Consider the following 18,357-nt stretch of genomic DNA (forward strand, 5'->3'; position numbering starts at 1 on the left):
ACGGAATTAAGGGGGGTACGGTATATAATTAAAGGGAAACTGACAGGCTGTTTACTCGCACTAAACCCAATACACTAGGTTACAGTGCATGTATACAAAAATTGGTCTTTCCATTTTCTAGGTATTGCCCCACATTGCTAGTATGCGAAGTCAGTCTTGTGCGCAATGGAGGCGGAGCTTCCCTGCCTCTATCCTGTATGCTGTGCTATGCCCGGCCGTCTTTCTATATTTATAATTCTTTTTTCTCCAACTCTTGTATATTGTAGCATGTAAGATTATATTAGTGTGGTGTCCATCTCTTCAGTGCAAGAACCAGAGCTGTGTTGAGATTCCTGCATAAGGTGGGTGCTGGGTGCTGGGTGATGGGTGATTGTTGATGGGTGATTGGTGATGGGTGCTGGGTTCTGTCATATAGAGCTCAGGTGGGGGCATATAGAGGGAGATTTATTAAAACCTTTGCAGAGGAAAAGCCTTCTGCAAAACGATCTGATCGGTTGCTATGGGCGACTGCACCGCTCTTTCTCTGCACAGGTTTTTATAAATCTCCTCTATAATACAGTATATTATAGGGCAGCTGTCACATGTTTTCTGTAAATAAGACTGACAGGACAGCCAAAGTGTATATACACATGGCAGATCTCAGAGAAACTGTTCTTGACTCGATTTTACAAAAACACCAACTGGCGGGAGTCCACTGTGTCCCTGGGCCGCAGCACATCTGCCCATTAAGTCTGGCAGATGTTTTTTTAATTATGAAAAGTGCCCTCTTTTTTTTTTGCTTGAGCCCCTGCCCTTCAAAATGTCTCTGCACGTCCCTGCCCCTGAATATAATACTGCCACACACTGTACCTCCTGCATATACTACCACCCACTGTACCCCCAAATATAATACTGCCAACCACTGTATCCCCTGAATACTGCCATCTACTGTACCCCCTGAATATAATACTGCCACACATTGTATCCCCTGAATATAATACTGCCACACACTGCATCCCCTGAATATAATCCTGCCACACTGTACCCCTGAATATAATACTGCCATCTACAGTACCCCCTGAATGTAATACTGCCACACATTGTATCCCCTGAATATAATACTGCCACACACTGCATCCCCTGAATATAATCCTGCCACACTGTACCCCCTGAATATAATACTGCCAACTACTGTACCCCTGAATATAATACTGGCACACACTGTACCCCCTGAATATAATACTGCCAACTACTGTACCCCCTGAATATAATACTGCCACACACTGTACCCCCTGAATATAATACTGCCACCTACTGTACCCCCTGAATATAATACTGCCACACACTGTACCCCCTACATATAATACTGCCACCCACTGTACCCCCTGAATATAATATTGCCACCTCCTGTTCCCCCTGAATAAAATATTGCCATCTACTGTTACCCCTGACACACACTGTGCTCTCTGAATATAATACTACCACACACCATACCCTCTGAATATAATACTGCCACACGGTGCCCATGAACGTAATACTGCCACCCACTGTACCCCTGAATATAAACCATGCTATCCGCTGTACCCTCTGAATATAGCTCTGCCACACACTACCTTCCAAATATAATAATCCCTCCATAATAATAATACTGATACTGTTACACACTGTTTCTTCTCAGTATAGCTGAATCACACCTGTCCTCTTCCATACCCCTCTGTCCTCCTCCTGGCTCTGTTCCAACCCCCCTTTCCTCCCAGACCCATAAGTCCTCCTACGTGCTCCTCTTCCCCCCTCCCTAGACCACTAAGTCCTCTCCAGGCATCTCTGCCCCCTCCCCAGACCCCAGAATTCTGTTCTAGGCTCCCCTGCCAAACTCTCCAGGCCCCAAAGTCTGACCCATACCCAATCACCTCCTGTCCCCCCACATTAATGAACAGTATATGTATTTATGTATGATGGATGTGTATGAGACTGGTGTATGTATGGTAGATGTATGGTTATGATATTTGCGTGTATGATAGATGTATGATACATATACACAGCATACACCCATCTATCATACATATACACACCTATCATTCATACATACATCTATCATCCACACATCCATCATGCATTCACATACCTCATACATCCACACATCATAGATACATCCATCTAGCTTACACACATCTATCATACATACACACATCATAAATACACACACATACACGCACACATCTAGCTTACACACATCAATGAAACATACACACATCATACAAACACACGCCCGGCGCCTCCTACACCCCCCCTCCCTCCGCCCCTCCCACACACACATGCATAATACATACATATACAGGCACATCATACACACACATACATTATACATAAACACATATCATACATACACCTGCCGCCTCCAGATCTCCCTGCATAATACATCTCCACACATCATACATACATCTTGCTTACACACATCTATCATTCATACACACACCATTCATACACACACATCATTCATACATCTTACATACAGTACATACACACATCATTCATACATCATACATACAGTATATACACACATCATTCATACATCATACATACAGTACATGCACACATCTTACATACACACGCCGCCTCCCCCCACATGCATAATGCATACATACACACACATCATACACAAACACATCATATACACACCCGCCGCCTCCAGATCCCCCCCGCATAATACATCTCCAAACATCATATATACATCCTTCTAGCTTACACATATCTCCACACATCATACATACATACATGTTGCTTACACACATCATTCATACACCATACACACATCATACATACACCATACATACAGTACATACACACACCATACATACAGTACATACACTCTTCATACATACATCATATATACAGTACATACACGCATCATACATACACCATACATACAGTACATATACACACATCATACATACACCATACATGCAGTACATATACACACATCATGCATACACCATACATACAGTGCGGTGTCCCAGTACAGGTACATTGTGTCAAGGTATTTTAGGCCCTGTCAGATTGAGACCTCCAGTGTCCTGGGGGCTCCCCTGCAGGGACTCAACCATTTCTAATGTGTACTTGCACTGTTATAACTTAGCAATCCGTTATTAGGTGTCTGTAGCTTTAAGTATGTTACCTAGCAACCTCATGCTTAGTCAGGGTACGTGAGAGTGGAGGACTGAGGGCTAGACTAAACTTTTGTGTAAGGTGTTATAATTTGAAATTACTTGTATGTAACTTTATTGTAAATCCTAAAGGGGATACAGACAATTCTATGATCCACAGCTGCCTGGCCAATGGGCTTTAGTTTAGCCTTCCCTTATAAGGGGTGGCATTTCCTGTGTGAAGGGGAGTAGGAGAGTAGTAGTAGTAGAGGAGTTGAGAGGAGTTGTGTGGAGTTCAGAGTACCGAGTGGAGGTCCGAGCAAGTACAGTGGAGGTGAAGCTCCGGAGTAGCAGAGAGAATCCGCAGAGGAGTGAGAGCAAAGATGAGAGGGAGATAAGAAAAGCATGAAGTAACCCGAACTAATAGCAAGCCTTTACTTCAGCCTTGATCAGAGAATTCCTAAAGGACAATTCATTATCTTCCGGCGAAAAACCACAAATCTACCGACACTTCAGTAAGTGACTTTAATCTCAAGCCTAATATAGCGCATACCTAAAACTCCTAGTCCGGCCGTAAGAGCCAAGCATATATGCAATATCAAGTCCAGGCACTGCAAGCTGTGTGGTCCTCTAGAGACTGTCTGTTAAACCTTTGGGAGACTTTGGTTGAGCGCTGTGGAGCTTGTACCACCTATCATCAAGTCAGCAAAGCCTCCGTTAAACTGCAACCTAGTGTGGAGTCAATTCTTTCCTTGCTAGCCTGTGGGGAGACGGAGTTCCCCGGACCTGTAGTACCCCGGGAGATACCAAGACTACAGTGGCGTCACGTGACATTAAGGGTTAATACCATCCGCCCCTGGGTTCATAACCCCCCAAGAACCAAGTAGCTAACCCCAAACGTAGCGGTGGCTGCGGACCTCACCCATGGCCACCACAACAGTACATATACACACATCATACATACAACATACATACAGTACATATACACACATACATACACCATACATACAGTACATATACACACATCATACATAAACCATACATACAGTACATATACACACATCATACATACACCATACATACAGTACATACACAAACATCATCCATACACCATACATACAGTACATACACACATCATACATACACCATACATACAGTACATATACACACATCATACATACACCATACATACAGTACATATACACACATCATATATACACCATACATACAGTACATACACACACATCATACATACACCATACATACAGTACATACACACATCATACATACAGTACATACATCATACATACACCATACATACAGTACATATACACACATCATATATACACCATACATACAGTACATATACACACATCATACATACACCATACATACAGTACATATATGCACATCATACATACAGTACATACACACACATCATACATACACCATACATACAGTACATACACACATCATACATACAGTACACACATCATACATACACCATACATACAGTGCATATATGCACATCATACATACACCATACATACAGTACATATATGCACATCATACATCTTGCTTACACACATCTATCATTCATACACACACCATTCATACACACACATCATTCATACATCTTACATACAGTACATACACACATCATACATATACACGCCGCCTCCCCCCACATGCATAATGCATACATACACACACATTATACACAAACACATCATATACACATCATTCTTACACACATCATTCATACACCATACACACATCATACATACACCATACATACAGTACATACACACACCATACATACAGTACATACACTCATCATACATACACCATATACACAGTACATACACGTATCATACATACACCATACATACAGTACATATACACACATACATACACCATACATACAGTACATATACACACATCATACATACACCATACATACAGTGCATATACGTACATCATACATACACCATACATACAGTACATATATGCACATCATACATACACCATACATACAGTACATATACACACATCATACATACACCATACATACAGTACATATACACACATCATACATACACCATACATACAGTGCATATACGTACATCATACATACACCATACATACAGTACATATATGCACATCATACATACACCATACATACAGTACATATACACACATCATACATACACCATACATACAGTACATATACACACATCATACATACACCATACATACAGTACATACACACATCATACATACACCATACATACAGTACATACACACATCATACATACAGTACATATACACACATCATACATACACCATACATACAGTACATATACACACATCATACATACACCATACATACAGTACATATGCACACATCATACATACACCATACATACAGTACATATATGCACATCATACATACAGTACATACACACACATCATGCATACACCATACATACAGTACATACACACATCATACATACACCATGCATACACCATATATACAGTACATATACCCACATCATACATACACCATACATACAGTAAATATATGCACATCATACATACACCATACATACAGTACATATATGTACATCATACATACACCATACATACAGTACATATACGCACATCATACATACACCATACATATAGTACATATACGCACATCATACATACACCATACATATAGTATATACACACGCACATCATACATACACCATACATACAGTACATACACACATCATACATACACCATACATACAGTACATACACACATCATACATACACCATACATGCAGTACATACGCACACATCATACATACACCATACATACAGTACATATACACACATCATACATACACCATACATACAGTACATATACACACATCATACATACACCATACATACAGTACATACACGCACATCATACATACACCATACATACAGTACATACACACACATCATACATACACCATACATACAGTACATACACACATCATACATACATCATACATACAGTACATACACACATCATACATACACCATACATACAGTACATACACACATCATACATACACCATACATGCAGTACATACACACACATCATACATACACCATACATACAGTACGTATACACACATCATACATACACCATACATACAGTATATATGCACATCATACATACAGTACATACACACACATCATAGATACACCATACATACAGTACATATACACATCATACATACAGTACATATACACACATCATACATACACCATACATACAGTACATATATGCACATCATACATACAGTACATATATGCACATCATACATACACCATACATACAGTACATATACGCACATTATACATACACCATACATACAGTACATACACACACATCATACATACACCATACATACAGTACATACACACATCATACATACACCATACATACAGTACATATACACACATCATACATACACCATACATACAGTACATATACACACATCATACATACACCATACATACAGTAAATATATGCACATCATACATACACCATACATACAGTACATATATGTACATCATACATACACCATACATACAGTACATATACGCACATCATACATACACCATACATATAGTATATACACACGCACATCATACATACACCATACATACAGTACATACACACATCATACATACACCATACATACAGTACATACACACATCATACATACACCATACATGCAGTACATACGCACACATCATACATACACCATACATACAGTACATATACACACATCATACATACACCATACATACAGTATATATGCACATCATACATACAGTACATACACACACATCATAGATACACCATACATACAGTACATATACACATCATACATACACCATACATACAGTACATATACACACATCATACATACACCATACATACAGTATATATGCACATCATACATACAGTACATACACACACATCATAGATACACCATACATACAGTACATATACACATCATACATACAGTACATATACACACATCATACATACACCATACATACAGTACATATATGCACATCATACATACAGTACATATATGCACATCATACATACACCATACATACAGTACATATACGCACATTATACATACACCATACATACAGTACATACACACACATCATACATACACCATACATACAGTACATACACACATCATACATACACCATACATACAGTACATATACACACATCATACATACACCATACATACAGTATATATGCACATCATACATACAGTACATACACACACATCATAGATACACCATACATACAGTACATATACACACCATACATACAGTACATATACACACATCATACATACACCATACATACAGTATATATGCACATCATACATACAGTACATACACACACATCATAGATACATCATACATACAGTACATACACACACATCATAGATACACCATACATACAGTACATATACACATCATACATACACCATACATACAGTACATATACACACATCATACATACACCATACATACAGTACATATACACACATCATACATACACCATACATACAGTACATATACACATCATACATACACCATACATACAGTACATACACAGACAACATCATACATACACACTCTGCCTCTGGGCCCTAAATATAACCTCCCCCTCTGGACCCGAAATTAACAACCCCCACACCCCCCTTCCAGACCCGAAATTAACCCCACCCCCTCCGGACCCAAAATTAAGCCCCAGCAACCCGACCACCTGCCCACCCCTGCCGCTCCTCCGGACCCCGAATTAAGCCCCCCGCCGCTCATCCATTAACCCCTCCTCACTCACCTGCGGCCGCCATGATGTTCAGCAAGGAGACCTGCTGGTGATCCTGTCCCTCCTCTGCGCTCACTGCTAGTCCGTTGCTGCAGGCATTAGGAGTGTGTCTGCAGTGCCTGTACGTCTCGGCAACATTATGGTGTGTGCTTAGGGGTTGTAATAGAAGGGGGGGGGGGTTGAGGCTCGCGCCGCTGCCACAAGTCTGCCCTTCAGGCCCGGGACCACGGCGGGGGAGGGGAGGGGAAGGGGGTTTGAGGCTAGCGCCGGGCCTGGTACTGGCAGCTCCGCTGCCGCAGCGTCTGTGGCGACAAGCCTCCCCTTCAGGCCCAGGACCTGGGGCTGTGCCTGGGGGCCCGACCTGCGGCCGTAGAAATGTATAGTGGCAGGGGGGCCCTACGGGCCCCCTGTGCTAAGGGGCCCGGTCGTAATGGCCACCTTTGCGACCTCTATAGCTACGCCACTGTCCAGGACAATCCCTCAGGTTATTTCAATGCATCACATGACAGAAAAAAATGTAATTGTTGTCAGTAATAGTTATGGATGCTTAGTTTCTACTTTGCAGGTTGTTGTCTCCCTCTTGTGGACAACAAGAGGCGGTTGTTGATGAAAGCAAGTTTCCAGGTTAAAATCGAGATAGCAGCATTCTTAGGCTATGTGTGAAAGAAGAATACGGAGCACTCACCAGGGTTTTCTTGCTTCCATTTCTTTATTATTCAGATGAACATGCAGGGTAAATCAGGCAGGGAAGCAGGTGGACAAGACGCGGGGGTACAGAGCTGGCGACGGACCGTTGCACACCAAAGTGCTTTGTCAGGCCAGGTATATGTCTTGTCCACCTGCTCCCTCGCCTGACTTACCTCACATGTTCATCTGAACAATAAAGATGTTGAAGCAGAAAACCCTGGTGAGTGCTCCGTACTCTTCTTTCATACATTTATGAATTTGAACCTATTCAGTCATTTCACGTGTCAGCACCAGTCAGGCTGCAGGCATAACTTTACTTCTAGGGGCCGTTTGTTTGCTTTACCTTGAATCTCCACACCTGCAGCTATCTGTTACCGGGTGGGGCCGAGTATAACTTTATTCTGGACATCCTTAGGCTATGTTCACAGGGGCGATGTCAGATATGCGCCTTCTCATAGACGGCAATGTCTATTCTTTCTGTGGACTCCGTAATTGGGATACCCGCACCAGAAAGATCTTCTACGGAAATGTTGCAGATGTTTCAGATCAGTGGGACACTGCCGCCTTTTTCCTCTGAAAGTTTGTAACTGTCAGCTTCTTCTATATTTGGAAGAAACCTAGTCCTCATGTTTGAACAGAGCTCTATGACTCCTGAGCCCTATCATATTTCAAGGCAACTATTTAGGGGCCACATAATAGTATTATAATAGCATATACATTTTTGGGGGCTTTTTCTGCTTTTACCACTTGTGAAAATGAAAAATCTGGGGTAACACCAGCCTTTTAGTGTTCTTTTTAATATAGTGCAGCAGAGGCCACAATGAAGTGTCTGCACTCTATGTTGTAAGTAAACGGGTGGCATATGGAAGTCATTTCTTGACCTCCCAACGGATGATACTGAAGGGGTAACTTTCGTGTGTGTAAGGGAGGAGTGCTGCAATTTGACAGGTGATGATAATTTGGTAGGAATATATAGGGACATTTATCATTGTTGCTTGGATAAGCGAATTCTGTAGCGTTTTTTTTTTTTGCTTTGGTTTTGCTTATGTATGACACCTCAAGTCGCAGCTTTGAAAAAAAAAAGTGTGATATATACTGTATGTAAATAACAAATATAACTAGTGCTCAAGATCTGAATACATGGCAAATATTTAAGGACATTTTTAATTTTTATACTGAACTTTTAATTCATTTTTAATAAAGTGTGTATGTGTGTTTCACTTTTTTTCTCAATTTTTTAAAATATTTTTTAAGTAGTACTACTACTCCCGGCATGGAACAGACTTTTCCATGGTGGGAGTAGTAGTACCTGTACTAATAGATAATCGGGTGTCACCACTGATGTGATCGTCCATAATATAGCAGAAATGCAGAGCAGCTCTATACAGCGCTCGCATCTCTGCTCTGTACTCTGGCCAGTGATGTGAATAGAGCATCACTCATTCATATTTTCCGCCCAGAGTGGGGATTGGCCGGATGGTTGCAGCCAATCACAGCTCTGAGGGAAATATGAATCAGTGATGTTCTATTCATATAACTGGCCGGAGTATAGTGCAGAGATGCGAGCGCAGGAGAAAGCCGCTCCATCTCTGCAATAGAAAGGACAATCACAGCGGGTGTCAGGATTGATACCCACTGTGATCTGTCCTTAACTGCAGGTACTACTACTCCCATTATGGAGCACACTCTGCTCCATGCTGGGAGCTGTAGTACCTTCATTAATAGACAGATCGCAGCAAGTGTGTAACTTCTGACACCTGTTGCTTTCTGTCTATTAATGCAGGTACTACAGCTCCCAGTATTGAGCAGAGTGCACTCCATGTTGGGAGTAGTAGTACCTGCAATTAAGGAAAGATCACAGCGGATGTCACTCCTGACACCCGCTGTGATCCTCCTGTATAATGTATAGATGCGGGCGGCCGCTCTTCTATGGTCCCCTGCACTGCCGTATATATACACCTATTCATATTTCCCGCAGAGAGTTGTGATTGGCTGGAACCATCTGGCCAATCACAGCTCTCTGCAGGAAATATGAATAGGTGTATATATACAGCAGTGGAGGGGACCATAGAAGAGCGGCCAGCCGCATCTATACATTATACAGGAGGATCATAATATACATTATACAGAAAGATCGCAATGGGCGATCTGTCAATTAGCACAGGCACTACTACTCCCATCATGGAACAGTGTGATCCATGCTGGGAGTAGTAGTACTACCTTAAAAAAAAGGAAAAAAACACACACACTAAATTTTTATTATTTCCGGCTATATTTTTAGTGCCCTGCCCGCCCACATAAATTGATCCCTGTTTAAAAATTAATAACAATTTTGTTATAAAAAAAAGATACATTTCATTAAACACAATTTTTTCCTTCACTACTGTATCTTTTTTACTATTATTTTTTGATGGTATTTTTTAATGGTACCCTACGAAATTTTATTAAAAAAGGTATCTCCATCACTTTTTTGGATCGCTAAAGTCCAAAAGAGAATAAAAAATGCCTGAAAAAACGCCAAAGTTAAAATCCACATGGCGTTTTTCTTGGCGTTTTTTCACTCCCATAGACTTCTATGTGAGAAAAACGCCACGATTTCAGGGAAAAAACGCCATAGGCTCAACTGAAAAGGAGCTGAAAAACGCCAATAAAGAGTGAAAAAACGCCAAAAGGATATAAAAAAAATGCCAAACTGAAAAACGCCAAGTGGAAAAAGAATTTAGCGATTTCTCATTGATTTACAGCTAACATCTGGCCACAGCGTTTTTTTGCCGAAAGTGATAGTGATAGTTGTAATGCACCAGCCTCTTATTACAAACTATCACTTTGCTACTAAATGCAACGGATACAATATCAATATTGTTACGCCGAGCGCTCCGGGTCCCCGCTCCTCCCCGGAGCGCTCGCTACACTCTCCTCACTGCAGCGCTCCGGTCAGATCCACTGACCCGGGGCGCTGCGATACCGCCTCCAGCCGGGATGCGATTCGCGATGCGGGTAGCGCCCGCTCGCGATGCGCACCCCGGCTCCCGTACCTTACTCGCTCTCCGTCAGTCCTGTCCCGGCGCGCGCGGCCCCGCTCCCTAGGGCGCGCGCGCGCCGGGTCTTTGCGATTTAAAGGGCCACTGCGCCGCTGATTGGCGCAGTGGTTCCAATTAGTGTTATCACCTGTGCACTTCCCTATATCACCTCACTTCCCCTGCACTTCCTTGCCGGATCTTGTTGCCATCGTGCCAGTGAAAGCGTTTCCTTGTGTGTTCCTAGCCTGTGTTCCAGACCTCCTGCCGTTGCCCCTGACTACGATCCTTGCTGCCTGCCCCGACCTTCTGCTACGTCCGACCTAGCTTCTGTCTACTCCCTTGTACCGCGCCTATCTTCAGCAGCCAGAGAGGTTGAGCCGTTGCTAGTGGATACGACCTGGTCACTACCGCCGCAGCAAGACCATCCCGCTTTGCGGCGGGCTCTGGTGAAAACCAGTAGTGACTTAGAACCGATCCACTAGCACGGTCCACGCCAATCCCTCTCTGGCATAGAGGATCCACTACCTGCCAGCCGGCATCGTGACAAATATATTGAACTTATATTCTACAACATATATATCTCCTATGACTTTCAAGTAATTTTATATGATTTTAGATTATTTTAACAGTTAATTTTTGTTCATGTATGAATTTTGAATACCAATAAGTATACAGTCCACAGCAAGGGCCCTGTTTGGACATACTTTTAATTGTATTTCACTAATAAATTGTTTATGCATATCTAACTAGCTTGTTCATCTTTACACACATATATACGTTGAGGTCTGTCTTCTTTTTTCTACTCTATACTACTATTTTTTGGCACGTAGGGTACGTGCAACACAAGTACCCCGGCATATATATATATATATATATAGTGTGAGCCCCCAATCTCTCTTTTTTCTCTCTTTTTTCTCTTTTTTTCTATTAACAAAATGGTTAACAAGGGCTTGTGGGGGGTGTTTTTTTTAAATAAAAGTTTCATAAACATGTTGAGGTTTTACTTTACAGGCTTAGTAGTGGAAGCTGTCTTATAGACGGAGTCCATTACTAAGCCAGGGCTTAGCATTAGCCTCAAAAGCAGCAAGCGCTAACCCCTGATTATTACCCCGGTACCCACCGCCACAGGGGTGCCAGGAAGAGCCGGTACCAACAGGCCCGGAGCATCAAATCTGGCGCTCCTGGGCCTAGGTGAGGACAGACTGGCGTTATTTAGGCTGGGGAGGACCAATAACAATGGTCCTCGCCCACCCTGGTAACATCAGGCTGTTGCTGCTTGGTTGGTATCTGGCTGGGAATGAAAATATGAAGAACCTCCAAACATTTTTTGCATAAATAATTATTATATATATAAAAAAAATTCATAGGGTTCCCCATATTTTTATTCTCAGCCAAATACCAACCAAGCAGCAGCATCCTGACATTACCAGGGTGGGCGAGGACCATTGTTTCTGGCCCTCCCCAGCCAAAATAACACTTGCCTGTTACCACATAGGCCCTGGAGCACGATTTTTGATGCTCCAGGCCTATTGGTACCGGCTCTTCCCGGCCCCCCTGTGGTGGTTGGTACCGGGGTAATAATTGGGGGTTAGTGCTAGCTGTTTTTGGGGCTAATTCTAAGCCCCGGTTTAGTAATGGACTCCGTCTATAAGACCGGCTTACACTACTAAGCCTGTAAAGTAAATTAAAAAGGCACAAAATGTTTAAAAAACTTTTATTCCAAAAAGCATTCCCCCCCAAAAGCCCTCGTTAACCATCTTATTAACATTAAACAAACAAAAAAAAACGCTGGTCATCGACGTGGTCCATCGAATCCGAAGTAGTCTGCAGGATACACGGTTCTGAAATGAGAAGAAAAAAATATGGAAAATAGGTTAGTACATTTATTGTCACCCACCTGCACATCTCCCTCCTGCCACCTCAAGGGAATGCTGAGAGTTGGCAGGCTGGCTGGAGAAGTGCAGGCGGGTGACAAGCAAGCCAGGGAAGCTTGTCACCCACCCGCACATCTTTTGCACCACACCGCACGACTACAACTCCCAGCATGTCCTTACTGTAAGAGCATGCTGAGAGTTGCAGTCGTGCTGCATGGGTGGGTGGCAAGGAAGCCAGGGAAGCGGACAGCATTTCGCTCCACTCCCTGGCTTCCCAGTGGGGAAAAAGAAGTTACGGCACTGTCTCTTCATATTTCCCTCTGGCCGCTGTGATTGGCGAGGAGGTCCAGGCCAATCAGAGGTCTGCCTGGGAAATATGAAATTACAGTGCTCTAATTTCATATACCTGTCTGCCGGCTACGCTTCCCGGCCACCCACCCGCAAGCTGTTGCGACTACAACTCCCAGCATGTCCTCACTGTAAGGGCATAATGGGAGTTGTAGTCCTGCAATAGCTAGCAGGTGGGTGGTACATGCGGGAAGTGACCGTGGAGCAGAGCTTTACAAAGAGTCTGCTTGTATTCTCTTTATTTGACACAGCAGTGTGCACCCGTGTATTAGGTAGTTGTGCTGGCTATTTTTCTTTTTGTTTTTGCTATGCAAGTTAGGGGGAGTGGCACCCTCTGCAGTGGTGCACCCTCCCTATTCACAGGAGGTTTTTTAAATTGATACTGGATCCTGCATGTCACCTAGTCAGAGGCTATATGCCCAGCAGAGTGGAATGAGTGTTAGGGTCCCATCCAAAATAAAGCCACCTCTGCGAGGTGGATGGAGGACACATTTTGATGAAAAAGTGCGCAAATTTTGACCAAGATCACTGCATGTAACTGCACTGTTTATAACTTATATATATGTAACTTATACGGTCTGCAGGATGCCAGCGTATAGCTGGTATCTACAACTATATGATCACTGTATGTGGTATCTACGACTATATGAACACTGCATGTGTACTGTATGTAGAATATTGGTCTATGTATAGTGGATTTTATTTAGGAACAATATAGCGGTATTGTGTCTAACAAATATTGTGTGTCTAGAGGGACATGCGCCTTGTGACTTGTGCTCCTGATCGTTTAATAAACTTGCTAACTGCATCCTGAATTAACTAAATGTGACTGACTTGTTAGTGCAATATTTTGGCTTTTGGGGCCCCACTATTAATTTAGCCCAGGACCACATTAAGTCTAAAACTGGCTCTGGCTGTGAGTTGTAGTCCCAACAGCTTGCGGGCGGGTGGTAGATGTGAGCGGATGGTTAGGGAGCGGAGTCGCACAAAAAGTCGCAACTGGGACTTTTTGTGCAACTTTTTGAAAATGCTGTCAAAAGCAAGTCTGTAAGCCAGGCCTGACCTGGCTTACACTTGCGACTTTTTGAAGGGGGTTTGCAACTTTTTTTTTTTTTTGCTTACGTGCAATTTTCACACTTGATAAATTCCCGACCCCTGCAAAGTGAAAACTGAAAATTGCTTAGATAGGCTGATTTTGGCCACAAGATGGCATTGTGCACTGTGTTGGGTGAGACTCTGCAGCACTTTGGTAAGGCTACTTTCACACAGCCGTGGTGCCCCGTCTGAAAATGGCTATTAGGCTCTTTATTTTTTTTTATTGTAATGTCCGTTAACAGAACGGGCACACAACAACAGGTCCTGATAGATCCCATTGACTATAATGAAGTCCGTCGGGCACCGTTGTTTTTGTAGAGGGAGAAAAAGAGGTTGCAAGCACTAATTTTTCTCTTGCTATTCCCCCCTCCTTTTCTGTCCGCTGCCTGCCAGGTCACGATGGCAGTGTGAAAGGGGCCTTACATGTATGCAAATGTGGGTGGTGATCCTTTCAGAATTTGACCAGCGCATCTAAACCAGGGAGCAAACCAGCATAATTCACATAAAATACGATAAAAGTAACAGAACATCCAAGATTCAACTTTGCAATTCTGATGTGGGACAAACTCCCCCACTTAAAAAAAGACAATTGGCTTAAGGATGGTCTGGAAAAAAAAAACTATATAGAATAAAGAACATTCAGCATTAAATTGTTCTAGAAAGCATAGTACACAATTTGGAAGAGCTTTGGCTTTCTACAAAACCTCTAGATGCTACTAAGGCAAATGTCCATGTCGCTTTTAACAGCGAGTGTCCTTAAAGGGAACCAATCATCAGATTTGACTCTATATAACGCTTGGTAAAGCATTATATAGGGTAACATTTTTATCCTCACCATCCCCAAGGTAAGCTCCTGCCCCCAGGGATAGTGAAGATATGAACTTATAAACTAATCCCCACCGGCCCTGTAAGTAGTCCCCTGGGCGGAGAGCTCCTCTCACTTTGGCCGTTACTCCCGTTACTTTGGCCGGCAGCGACGCCCCCTCTGCTTGATTGACGGGTCGCGTCATCGCTCTGCTCCATCTGTTCAGAGAGTCCTCAGCACGGAAGAACAGCACTCGCGTACTATCATTGCCAGCATCTGGAGGTTGGTTGTGACTTAATACTCTGCTTCGTATTCTGCTTTATAGAACTTTATAACGGCTACTATTTACCGGTCTGACATCTTTCTGCGGGCATTTCTTATCTCCACAGTTCCATTCATTTGTATCATGACTTATCTTGGAACTTTGGGACTACCTATCAGGGCTTTACTAATAGGTAAGCGTCCTTGTGCTGGTTTCTTTTCATTTTCTGTTAGGCTTATCTCTGGACCCTATATATAAAAAACATGGTTTATTTATTCACTACTTTATCGTGTTAATAGTATATATCAGTCTGGCCAGTGACCTACAGTATGTATGGAATCATGGCTAATGGGATATGGTCTTCTTCTTCTTTATATGTTTGTACTTTCACTCAATATCCATTTTTACGCACCCTTTTTTGATACTATATTCTCTTGCTTGATTTTTAAAGCAATATTGGCTATAATTACACATATTGGACATGATGCGTAACACTGTGTTTGACAAAGACAGAGTGGTCATACTTAGCACAATTTAGTACCATCTTTGTTCAGATGCAACTATCTGATATTATTCAACGTAACTGATTGTCTTTTTGGCGTTTTAATATCATGGTCAACGACTTAACTTGGGTCACGGACTAACTCTGACTGTTCCTTCCCACTTTGACTGACTCTCACTCTCTTGATTGTGTTGACAGTTATTAATCCACTCATTATTATCTATTGTATATCTAAGTTATTAACTGTATACAGGACATATTGATTATCATCTATAAAGTATTAAAATATCTTTATCATGTGACACCCCATGGTTCACTCTGTGGTGTCTTGTCTAATCCCTGATGAGCCCTCCATATTGCAGGGCGAAACGCGTTGGTAAGAGAAGTATACCACATTTTTTCATTTTAACATTCCCTTTCCCCATCCACACTTAGTAATAGGAAGGGCCCAATTATAGGTAGGGTCAGATTTAGGTATTTCCCTGTACCCTTTCCCCTCCCATGGTGGTGTGTACAATTTATGATTTTGTCCCACACATTTGTATATGTTATTTATTTTTATGTGACATTGAAGTAAAGCCTAAGTTTTACTACATCATCTACCTCATTGGTGTATGTTTCTCATGTTAGGATTGTTATAGTGGCATGGTTGCAGTAAAGTGAGGTAATAAAGGGCTAACTTTGGGGTGCATGTAACAGTCTTTGATGAAAGGAGCAAGACTCTGCATCGGCCATCCCTACAAGGACTGGTGAGTGGTACACCGTATCTTCCTCTCTAAAGCAGGTCTGCCAACCCAGGAATTGTTCCTAACAGGAGCTATACATGATATCAATAGTGACATGTAACAACAACATATGGAAAATTCTGATTGGCAGGGGTCTGGATGTTTAGACCCTCACCATCGTTAGAATGAGAGGGGGAGAGTGCTCCTCTCTGTCTTGTTGTAGGAGACAGATTCTATAGTGAGTCTATGGAGCTGGTCTTCTGAAGTTAAACAGGGATAGCAGCATCATGGGGAGAAGAGTGGTCAGCCATCTGCTTCTTCCACTCTGAATATCCAGACCCTGACTGATCAAAACTTTCATCTGGAGACTTTGGTCTCTGTGACATGACATGGAACCTTTAAGAGGCCAACCATGTTTCAGATCAGCTGCAAGTCTTCATTCAGCGATCATCTCCCGGAATGTTCTGATAAACATAGCAACACCAAAAATAATTAGGAATTTTGTTAGAAGTCACAGTAGGCTGGGATACGTCTGGATAGATTCAGAAGCACAAAATATGAGACCTGAAAACATTTTCAAAGCCAAATAGTAGGCTCAATAAAAATGTGTTAATCACTATGACGGGGAATTATTGTGGAATGAAAATCTACTTGCTTACTAACTTAGAATTCTTTCCTCTAACACATTTTTCCAGACCACTAAACCATGTGAAATTATTTTCAACAGCTGAATCCTTACACCGCCAAGCAGCAAAGTGAAAGGAAAGGCAAATGTAAATGAGCGATGCAAGCAGGTTAACCACTGTTTGAAGTATTAAATAGATTAGATCCATATATGTATTGAGTGACCTTTAGATTTTTTTGTTATCCAGCGAATACTAGAAGAGTGGAGGAGTGTTTAACCTCTTAAGGACCAGGCCAATTTTATTTTTGCATTTTTGTTTTTCCTCCTCATCTTCTAAAAATCTTAACTCTTTTTTATATTTTCATACACAGACTAGTATG

The 18,357-nt window shown here is 42.1% G+C and overlaps 1 protein-coding gene and 1 long non-coding RNA gene across 3 annotated transcripts in view; one reads left to right on the plus strand and one right to left on the minus strand.

Annotated features, from left to right (window-relative positions):
- P4HA2 (prolyl 4-hydroxylase subunit alpha 2) overlaps positions 1 to 8,556 on the minus strand; it is a 231,618-nt gene extending 223,062 nt beyond the window's left edge. Inside the window, exon 1 of the mRNA XM_056575045.1 lies at positions 8,047 to 8,556. The gene's annotated coding sequence lies outside the window, so the exon portion shown is untranslated. The remainder of the gene's footprint in view (positions 1 to 8,046) is intronic.
- A 264-nt stretch (positions 8,557 to 8,820) lies between these two features.
- Positions 8,821 to 18,104, plus strand: LOC130369612 (uncharacterized). Of its 2 annotated transcripts, none has more exons than XR_008892839.1 (3): positions 8,821 to 8,941; positions 16,253 to 16,318; positions 18,080 to 18,104. It is a non-coding gene; the product is annotated as an uncharacterized LOC130369612 (long non-coding RNA). The 2 variants fall into 2 exon arrangements; XR_008892838.1 differs by lacking the exon at positions 18,080 to 18,104 and adding an exon at positions 17,258 to 17,374.
- The last annotated feature ends 253 nt before the right edge of the window (positions 18,105 to 18,357 follow it).

The sequence above is a fragment of the Hyla sarda genome, chromosome 4 (genome assembly GCF_029499605.1).
Source record: "Hyla sarda isolate aHylSar1 chromosome 4, aHylSar1.hap1, whole genome shotgun sequence".
Classification (NCBI taxonomy): Eukaryota; Metazoa; Chordata; class Amphibia; order Anura; family Hylidae; genus Hyla; species Hyla sarda.